Below are 10,096 nucleotides of genomic sequence, written 5' to 3' on the forward strand. Positions count from 1 at the left end.
GGAAATCAACAATCCAAAGTGACTTATGTACCTCTATGTTCATTGAAGCATTATTCACAATAGCCAAGACATGGAAGCAACTTAGTGCCCTTTGACCGATGACTGGATAAACATGTGGCATATACAGAGAATGGAATACTATTCAGCCATAAAAAAGACAAAACCATCCCATTCTCAATAACCTGGATGGACCTGGAGGGTATTATATTAAGCAAGATAAGCCAGCCTGAGAAAAACAAATACCATATAATTTCACTCATATGTGGAAGATAAACAAAAATGGACAAAGAGAACAGTTTCAGGGGAAGGGGGCTGGGGAGTGGGCACAGGAGGTGAAGGGGAGCACATATACGGTGATGGACAAGTACCAATGTACAACTGAAATTTCACAATGATGTAAACTATTATAAACTCAATTTTTAAAAAAAGGGAAAATATGTAAATGGATTAAGTACTCCAATTAAAACGCAGACATTATCAGGTTGGATTTAAAAATCAAGATCCAATTAAATGCTACTTACAGGAGATGTACTTTACATTTAAGTACACTTATGGGTTGAAAGTAAAGGGATGGAGAAAAATGTGCCATGGAAACATTAATCATAAGAAAGCTGGAGTGGCAATATTAATATCAGGCAAAATAGACTTCAAGACAAGGAGTATGAATAGAGATAAAGATGGACATTTTAATGATAAAAGGGTCAAATGATCAATAAGGCATAACCATTATAAATGTGCATGCACCTAGTAACAAAATTTGAAAATACTCTAAACAAAAACTACAGAACTAAAGGGAGATATAGACGAATCCATAATCATGTTTTAAGAGTTTAATATTCATCTCAGCAATTGCTAGAACAAGAAGGCAAAAAGTCAGTAAAGACACAGAGCTTTCAACAGCACTATTCAGCAACTTTATCTAATTGACGTTAATACAACAGCACCTAACAAACACAGGAGACATGTTCTTTTAATGTGGAAATCATCATTCTAGAGAAAATCTTGCACATGTTGATTTTTTGTAATAATGAAACACTTGAATAAAACTGGAGAATTGATAAATTGTAACTTTTATACAAAGAAAAATCACACAGCAGCTAAATAATCAGAGCTAATTTCATCCATATGGGTTAATATGGATAAATCTAAAAAAATCTAATAGTAAAAGAAGCAAGTTGCAGAATAAATACAATATGATACGACTTTATTAAGTCTTAAAATATACAAAACAATGCTGTATATTATATTAGTTAGGGATAATATTTGCTTAGTGAAAATAGAACATTAACTGTTGAGAATGACGTGTTGCCACTTCAGAACAGTGGTTACCTCAGAGGAGAAGGGGAGGGAAATGAGATCAGGCATTCAAATGTGTTTAGTAATATTATATTTATTTATTTATTATTTTATTTATTTATTTTTTGGTGAGGAGGATTGGCCCTCAGCTAACATCCATTGCTAATCTTCCTCTTTTTCCTTGAGGAAAATTGTCCTTGAACTAACATCTGTGCCAGTCTTTCTCTATTTTGTATGTGGGACACCTCCACAGCGTGGCTTGATGAGTGGTGTGTAGGTCTGCACTGGGGATCCAAATCCATGAACCCTGGGCTGCAGGAGCCGAGCATGCGAACTTAAACACTACATCACTGGGCCAGACCAGTAATATTATATTTTTTAAGAAAAAAAGAACTAATGAAAAAATGACTTTTTTGCCATTACTTAAAATATTGACAATCTAGACTAGCTTAGTGATCAACAGTAAGAGAAGCCAACATTCCACCTATACCCAGGTTCCTGAAATCTTCTGGGGCAAACCACAGCACTAGGCAGGGTGGTGTCCCCAAAATTGATGATTTCCATCTTCTGTTGGGGTCTTAGTGCCCTTCCTTCAGTCTCAGAGGGTGAGATGGCCCTCTCCCTATGCAACACGTCTATCTCTACACATAACCTCGATCTCCCACTCCCAGCTCCAGGATCCTATTCCATCAATCATTGCCTCCCTCCCACGCTTGTTCAATCTTTTGGTCTCTATAGCCTATAAATATGCTCAGATCTCTGTCACTTTAAAAACAAACAAACAAACAAACTGACCTTGGTCGTTTGATGCTGTCATCTTTCTTTTTGTCTGCAACTAAATTCTCCAAAAGGGAAGTCTAATTACCTCCATCTGTTTCCTCAACTGGCTACAATCTGGCCCTGACACCTATCACTCCCCTGAAACTGCTAGGCTGAGCTCACCAATGATCTAATTTCCAAACCAGAGGTTACTATGCAGTCCTTATCTCACCTGCCTCTCTGTAGGTATCTCTTTTTGAAATTTTCAACCCTTGGACTTCTTTTTTTTTTTTAAATTTATTTTATTGAGGTCACATTGATTTATAACATTATATAAATTTCAGGTGTACATCATTCTATTTGACTTCTGTATAGACTATATTGCATCCACCACCAAAAATCTAGTTGCCATCCATCATCATATACATGTGCCCCTTTACCCCTTTTGTCCTTCCCCCACCCCTCCCCATCTGGTAACCACAAATCTGTTCTCCACATCAATGTGTTTGTTTGTTTGTTTACCTTCCACATGTGAGTGAAATTGTATGGTTTTCATCTTTCTCCATCTGACTCATTTTGCTTAGTATAATACCCTCGAGGTCCAGCCACGTTACCTGGAATGGCACAATCTCATCTTTTTAATGGCTGAGTAGTATTCCATTGTATATATATATATATATATATACACCACATCTTCTTTATCCATTCATCTGTTGATGGGCAGTTAGGTTGTTTCCAAGTCTTGGCTATTGTGAATAATGCTGCAACGAACATAGTGGTGCATCTTTGGTATTTATCCAAAGTACATGAAAACACTAATTCAAAATGACATATGCACCCCCGGACTTCTAAGACCCACATCTTTCTCGTTTAATTTGGGCCTCTCTTCTTCAGGCTTCTTCCTTGGCTTCCCTTCTCACTGCCCACCCTCTTCACCTCGGTGATTATTCTAATTAAGCTTATCTACCTTCCAGGCTCTTCTTCTACCTATGTGCTGATAAACTCCTAAATCTCTGTCTCTAGCAGGACCGCTTCCAGAACTCTAGACCGACATATCCAGTTGACAAATATGTGGTCCTCTCCACCTGGACATGCCACAGTATCTCAAATTCAGCATATCCAAAATGAACTCTTTATCTCTTCTGCAGTGCTATCTCCTCTTGCTCCCTATCCCCAGTCCTTATCTTAGTCAATGCATCTATTGCTAGCCTAGTTACCCAGCAGAGACCTTTAGTTAGATCTTTCCACTTCCTCATGCCTCAAATCTCAACAGACATTAAGTTCCGTTGCTGCTGCTGCTGTTGTTGAGGGCCAGCTCAGCTCTCACTGTGCTATCACCATGGTCTTCTGCCTGGAAATCTTCTACCTTCACACTTTTCCTCAAACCATCCATTCTCCTCCCCACTGCTAGAGTTGTTTTTCTAAAATGTGAAGTTTGATTAGTTCCCTCCCTTGCTTCAAATCCCTCAGTGACTTCTCTCTGTCCACGCCACAAAGTCCAAGTTCCTCAGCATGTCTCACAGAATCCTTTATAATCTCGTCCCTGCTCACTCATTCAGACTTACCTCTAGTCTCTCCTCTGCTACACTACCACAGTGATTGAAGAAGTTAAAGTTGAAACACCTCTAAGATACCAATGCACATCTATTAAACTGTTAAAATAAGTGAAAAAAAATTAAAAACCACTATTTAATAGCACCAAACTGAAAACTACTCAAATGTCCATCAAATGAAGATTGGATAAAGAAAGTGTGGCATGCTCATTTAACGGAATAATATTCATCCATTAAAAAAGAATGAACCACCACCATACACAACAACAACATGGATAAACTTCACAGATAGAATGATGAGGGAAAAAAGGTAGACACACAAGAGTATGACTGTATGATTCCATTTATACAAAGTTCAAGATTAAACAAAACTAATCTCGGGGGGTGGAAATCTGAATAGTGGTCACTTCTGGGGGTGGTATTGACTGGGAAGGGGACAAGAGAAACTTCTGGGGAGCTGGAAGCGTTCTGAATCTTCACCTGGGGGTGACTACACGGAATCTGTCTAGCTGTCTCTCTCTCTATCTCTTTCTTTCTCTCTCTGTCTATAAATATTAATAGATATATAGTTAAGACTTGCATACTTTGCTATATATATGTTACACTTTAATTTAAAAATTGCTAAATATTTAGAACGTTTGCTAAATGAGTATGGGGAGATAAGTATACTGCTGGCTTCACTGTAAATTGATAATCTTTTGGAAAGCAGTCGGGCAATATGTAACGAGAGTTAACACTTGACATTCTTTCACGCACTGATTCCATTTTTGGTGAGAAAATTCCCTAGGAAAATAACAGGGAAAAATTTTAGAAACCACTTGTGCAAAGAGGTTTTGAACAATATTGTACACAAAAATGAAAAATTTTTCACAAACCAAATGTCCAGTTATTGGGAAAAGTTTAAGTAAACTATGGTAAAGTAATGCAATAGAACTACATATAGTCATTTTAAACCGTTAACTTGCAATTTATCCAAATACGTGACAAATTATATCCAAGATAATAATAATTCCAAAATTAGAATGCAAATTTCACGTACCCAGTTATATCAGAAATCTACTATTTTTTTTATTTTTGATAGTAAGTAGGATTTCTTAATGGGCGTGAGTAAGAAGAGGGCAGTGCCGAGGCTCTCATGAGTGCAGGGCTCGCCATTTGTCCAGGGGGCCACGATTAGTGATGTATTTAACTCCACAGCCATCTGGGATGAGCCGCTTGTGAGCCAGCATGTCTTCAAATCCATCTGCATTAAACTTAGTAAAGCCCCACGTGTTGGAGATGTGGATCTTCTGGCGGCCGGGGAACTTGAACCCGGCCCTGCATAGGGCTTCAATCATATGCTCCTTGTTCTGCAGCTTGGTGCAGATGGACATGATGACTTGGCCAATGTGGACCCTAGCCACTGTGCCCTGGGACTTTACAAAGGCACCTCGCATACCGGTTTGGAGCCTACACTGGGCATGGCATCTGACACGAAATGTCTACTGGAAAAGGCTGTCTCCAAGGCCCCTTAGGGCAACCCATACAAGCAACAGGCTGCATACACTACCAAGGAGGCTGCTGTTTGCAGCCACTGCACATCTGGCCTCCATGGGGAAAAGGACATGGTCGGCTTAATTGGCTGCAGACAGCAATCTATTATGCATGCAAACTACCTAAAACTTAGTGGCTTAAAACAACAATCATTTTATTTGCTCACAGTTCTGTGGGTTAACAATTTGGGCTGGGTGCAGCTGCATAGTGTTGTGGCTGGCCCAGCCTGGGGTCACTCATGTGATTGCAGTCATCTGACAGCTTGACTGGGGCTGGATGGTCTCAGATGGCGTCAATCACATGTCTGGAGTTTGGTGCAGGGTGAAGAGTACACCTTTCTCTCTCTACGTGGTCTCTCACAGCAAGGAAGCTAGGTCCAGCTTCTTCACATGATGGTGGCAGCATCACAAGAGGGAAAGAGCAGAAACTGCAATCTCTTGGTCAAAGCCAGTCACAAGGCCAGCAGAGATTCAAGAGGAGAGGCAATAGACCAGTCACAAGGCCAGCAGAGATTCAAGAGGAGAGGCAATAGACCAGTCACAAGGCCAGCAGAGATTCAAGAGGAGAGGCAATAGACTCCGTGTCTTGATGAGAGGAACATCTAGGTCACATTGCAAAGGGTGCTGTGAACAGGGATGAGTGGAATATGTGATCACAGCCAATCCCATAAGGAACTCATAAATCTTACATATGTACACTGATAAGGATTGAAGAAAGATCCAAAAAACTGTAGCAAGTTGTTTTATGTGTATGATTTTTCTTTTCTGTAAAATTGTTAGTAAAAAAAAGAAAAAAGCTAAGAAAATAAATTTACATTCCAAAGTATATTCACTTGACCACATTAAAAAGGAACACAGAAGACCATTTTGTGTACAAGCTGTGCTCATAAAAGATACCAGACCAGTCACTCTGGGATCTCAGATTCTATATTTAACGATGGAGCAGACATGGCAGGGACCAGTTTGGCTCTCCTGGAAGCTTCAAAGATTTTCCAAAAGATTTCCCAGTTTGTTATAGAAGAAAATACTGCATACCTGCTTATGAGCAAAGGTTTCTATTTCCCCTAGAATTCTTAGTAGTATTGCCCTATGTGACCAAAACAGGCCCCCCCACTCCCTCATTATTTTAAATTTTCTTCCATTCAATAACCATTTCCTCACATTATTTCTAAAAATTTCATATTTCACATCCATACTCATCTGATAGTCATTATTGTATTTCTTTTACCGTTTCGTTGTCCTTTCTTCTTGCCTAGATTGTTACCTAGGATTTCTTCTAGATATAAGGATGTACAGCTCCTAGAACTTAGTGTGACAAAAACTGAACTTATTTTCCCCCACAAGCTACTGCACTTTCTGCGTCCCTTGGTTAATGGCATCCTCATCATTCTAGGCACATCCAGACTAAAACTCTAGGGCCACCTTCATTCCTTCCCTCTCACTCTCCTGCTAGCATCTTGTTGGCCTCCTTAACAGCTGAGTTCATCATTCACCCCTGAAAATTCTCTTCTGGCTCCTTCCATTCTGATCCTCAGGGGACTCCAATTCAGGCCCTTGTTGACTCTTGCCTGATGGAGCTACCTCTCACCTCTCCATGATTCTTCTCTGTGCCTCATGCTGACACCTGTATTATCTTTTTCAAATAGAACTGTCCAGATAACTTGATGAGGAAATTAACTACCATTTGTCTTCTAGGTTGTAGACAGAAGGAGATCTCTATCTCCTCCCCTGCCCTTGAACTTTGGGTGCTAAAAGCTTGGACACCAAGTCTGAGCTCTTGGAGAGACAGGAGGAGCGGCTGAGGGTTGAGATTGAGGTGTATCCCGCAGTTTGGTGCAATGCTTTGTGGATCAAAATGTCATCTGCAGACCAGCAGCCCCAGCAGCACCTGGGAGTTTTCAGAAATGCAGAATCTCAAGTGCCACCCCAGCCCTACTGAGTCACAACCTGTATTTTAGCCATATATCCCCGTGGGATTTGTGTGCACACTAACATTTGGGAAGCATTCTAAGGGACACACTTTGTGCACTACTTTAATTCTGTTGGCCTCACTTCTTACTCCAGCAGTAGTTGCTGGCAGGGGTGGTCAGCCATGGCCAGCTCACCTACACATGCATATATTGTCTTGGCCTCTTTCACTCCCTATATCTCTCACTCTTGCTCTGGGTCAACTTCCTAAATAACTACCGCACCCAAGTCCTTGTTTCAGGTTCTACTTTCAGGAAAACCCAGGCTTAGATGATAAGAAAATCAAGGAGGGACTGAAGGAGCAAGGCCGAGTCACAGCTGGTGGTGACGTGGTGAAAGCCCAGGGCCTCTGCAATGAGCAGCAAGCTTTGGGGAAACACAGTGGAGACTCCCAGAGCTTAGCGTGGCAGAGAAGTGTATCCCACCCAGGGTTGCCGGCCCTCAAGGCAGGGCCAGCTTCATGGGTCTGAGATCTGTGCAGTCACCCCGAGTCCCACTTGCAGAAGGGCCTCACACTTGGTTTAAATACTCTGCTGTCTTCACCTCAAAATTCCTAATAATTTTTGACCAAGGGGCTCTGCATTTTCATTTCACAGTGGACTCTGCAAGTTATTTAGCCATGCTCCTCCGGGGTAGGAAGAAACAGCAAAGCTCGGGCCACAGGCTGAGAGATTTCTCTTTAGGACACCCGTAAGCTTCCAGAACTCTCATGTGATCCTAATGAAGTTGAGAGGCTGGGGAAAACACCTCCTCACGACCACCATCTCCAAAGCACCTGTTTTTTTGCCAACCCTGGCAAATGCGGGTTGAAGCAAACTTGATTGAATTTTGGAACACAAAAGAATGTAACATTTCTTGCACCTCAGGTGTCACACAGCGAATTCTTACCCCTTCCATGAAGATTTTACGATGTCAGTCTTATATTTAAAATTCCATGGTGGCTCTCCATTACCTAGAAACTAAGGTAGAAACTCTGTAGTAAAGCAGTCAAGGTTTTGTGTGATCTAATGCCACCCTAGTCCTGCTGCCCTCTGAATTCTCTCTTGGATCATAAATTCTAGTCCCAGGAGCAAGTTTTCCTTCCACCCCTGTCCCCAATACACCGACTCTGCATAGCCCACCACGGATACTGCTTTCTCGTGAGTATACAGAAAGTTGAAACATCTATACAAGTAAATAATATGTACTTAGTTTCCCTTTCTTGCACAAGAGTTTTCCTTCTTACAAAAATGTACAAGCATACTGGACTCACCGTTCTAGACTTCTTTTATTTATGTTGCTCCCTTGGCTTGGGATATTTTTCTGTACCATCTCCATCGCTAAGTCGAGCAGTCTTCAACACTCCTTGCAAACTCCTCTCCCCGGGGCGTTCCCAACTCCCGCTAGCTGCAGTTAAAGGCTTGGTTCCCAGAAATTAAACAGGTACTTTATAATTAAACTGTAATTAGCTGTTTAATATCTCAGACAGTGTCTTGCTTCTTATTTGACATAAAAGATGGAGCCTATATCTTAGGGAAAACCATAGGAAATTGCCGTTCTTTGACAGTTTTGACTTAAAAATGGCATTTCATATGGGTAATCTAAGAGATTTAATTTTAATTAGGACTTTTCTCTCACCTCTTTAGTTTCCTACAGGATTCTTTCTTTTCTTACCGAGAAGCATAGATAGCATTTAGTAAACTATATTCTTTTATTCCAACACTTCTCATCAATAATATTAACCTTGTATGAATCCAAGGCTTTCTAGGTTTATAATTGTTTTTTTGTTTTTTTATTTTCATATTACACATGGCTCTTTCTCAGGAGTAATGACCTTTCTTTTACTCTCTCCACCATCCTTATCACCAGCACAACCTGTACATGTTCTCATCCACTTTACTACCCACTCCTTTGATAAGCAAAGCATGAAGTCACTCAGACATTGTAGCCGATGTTGTTTCCAACTGTGTTTTTCCTGCCCTGCTTGCTAGTTTAGATGAGGTTATAACAACAGCAGTTGAAGCGTCACATGGATCATGTTCTCTAATTAATCAATCACCTCATAACTAATTCATATTAGGAAAACTCATGCTGAAGCCCTCCTCTTGTGGATGGACTTGCCATGCCCACCAGGGAGCACGACCTCAGACAGATCTGGGCCCACAGCCAAAAAATTCAGTGACCAAAAGGGAAGAAAAGAAGACCAGTCCAGTTAGAAAATGTTTGGATAAGGATTCTGATTGTTCTAGCTGGGGTCATATGCCCATCCCTGGATCAGTCACCATGGCCAGAGGGATAAAATAATATTATTGCCCACCACTATAACCAAGGACCAGGTTATTTATTTATTTATGTTTTTAAAGATTTTATTTTTCCTTTTTCTCCCCAAAGCCCCCCGTACATAGTTGTATATTTTTAGTTGTGGGTCCTTCTAGTTGTGGCATGTGGGATGCCACCTCAACATGGCTTGATGAGCAGTGCCATGTCCACGCCCAGGATCCCAACCTGTGAAACCCTGGGCCGCCAGAACAGATGGCATGAACTTAACCACTCAGCCATGGGGCCTGCCCCAAGGACCAGGTTATTAACAAGAGAAGCTGAGGAGGTTAGTGCAACCTGAATAGACAAGAACACTAATTACTACTCCATGTTGAACTGAAACAGATTCCGCTACCTGCACCTTCAGCCACTGGGTTTTGTTTTCCCTCTTGTCTTATATGAACTCTTGTCACATACTTGTAACACAAAATGTTTCAGCTCTTTTTCACAAGAAAACCTTCAAATATGTTAACAGCACATGTGTCCTCCATGTTTCTTCCCTTCTCCAGCCAGTGACCCCACTGCTGGTTCCCTCCTGAGTGTCTGGCCATTCCTTCTTTTTCCTTTCCTCTGGCCCTAGCCCTACCCCAAGATGTTTGCCTTCTGCGAGTTTTTACCTTGGCCCTTTTCTCTTCTTCACTATGTACATCCTCCCTGGGTCAATTAGCCATTGTCAATGGAAATAGTCAG

At 41.1% G+C, this 10,096-nt stretch overlaps 1 non-coding gene across 1 annotated transcript; it reads right to left on the reverse strand.

Annotated features, from left to right (window-relative positions):
* Positions 1–5,100: 5,100 nt before the first annotated feature.
* On the reverse strand, positions 5,101–5,235 carry LOC111768252 (small nucleolar RNA SNORA70). Its single transcript, XR_002800431.2, has one exon. It is a non-coding gene; the product is annotated as a small nucleolar RNA SNORA70 (small nucleolar RNA).
* Positions 5,236–10,096: the final 4,861 nt, after the last annotated feature.

The sequence above is a fragment of the Equus caballus genome, chromosome 15, assembly GCF_041296265.1.
Source record: "Equus caballus isolate H_3958 breed thoroughbred chromosome 15, TB-T2T, whole genome shotgun sequence".
Taxonomy (NCBI): domain Eukaryota; kingdom Metazoa; phylum Chordata; class Mammalia; order Perissodactyla; family Equidae; genus Equus; species Equus caballus.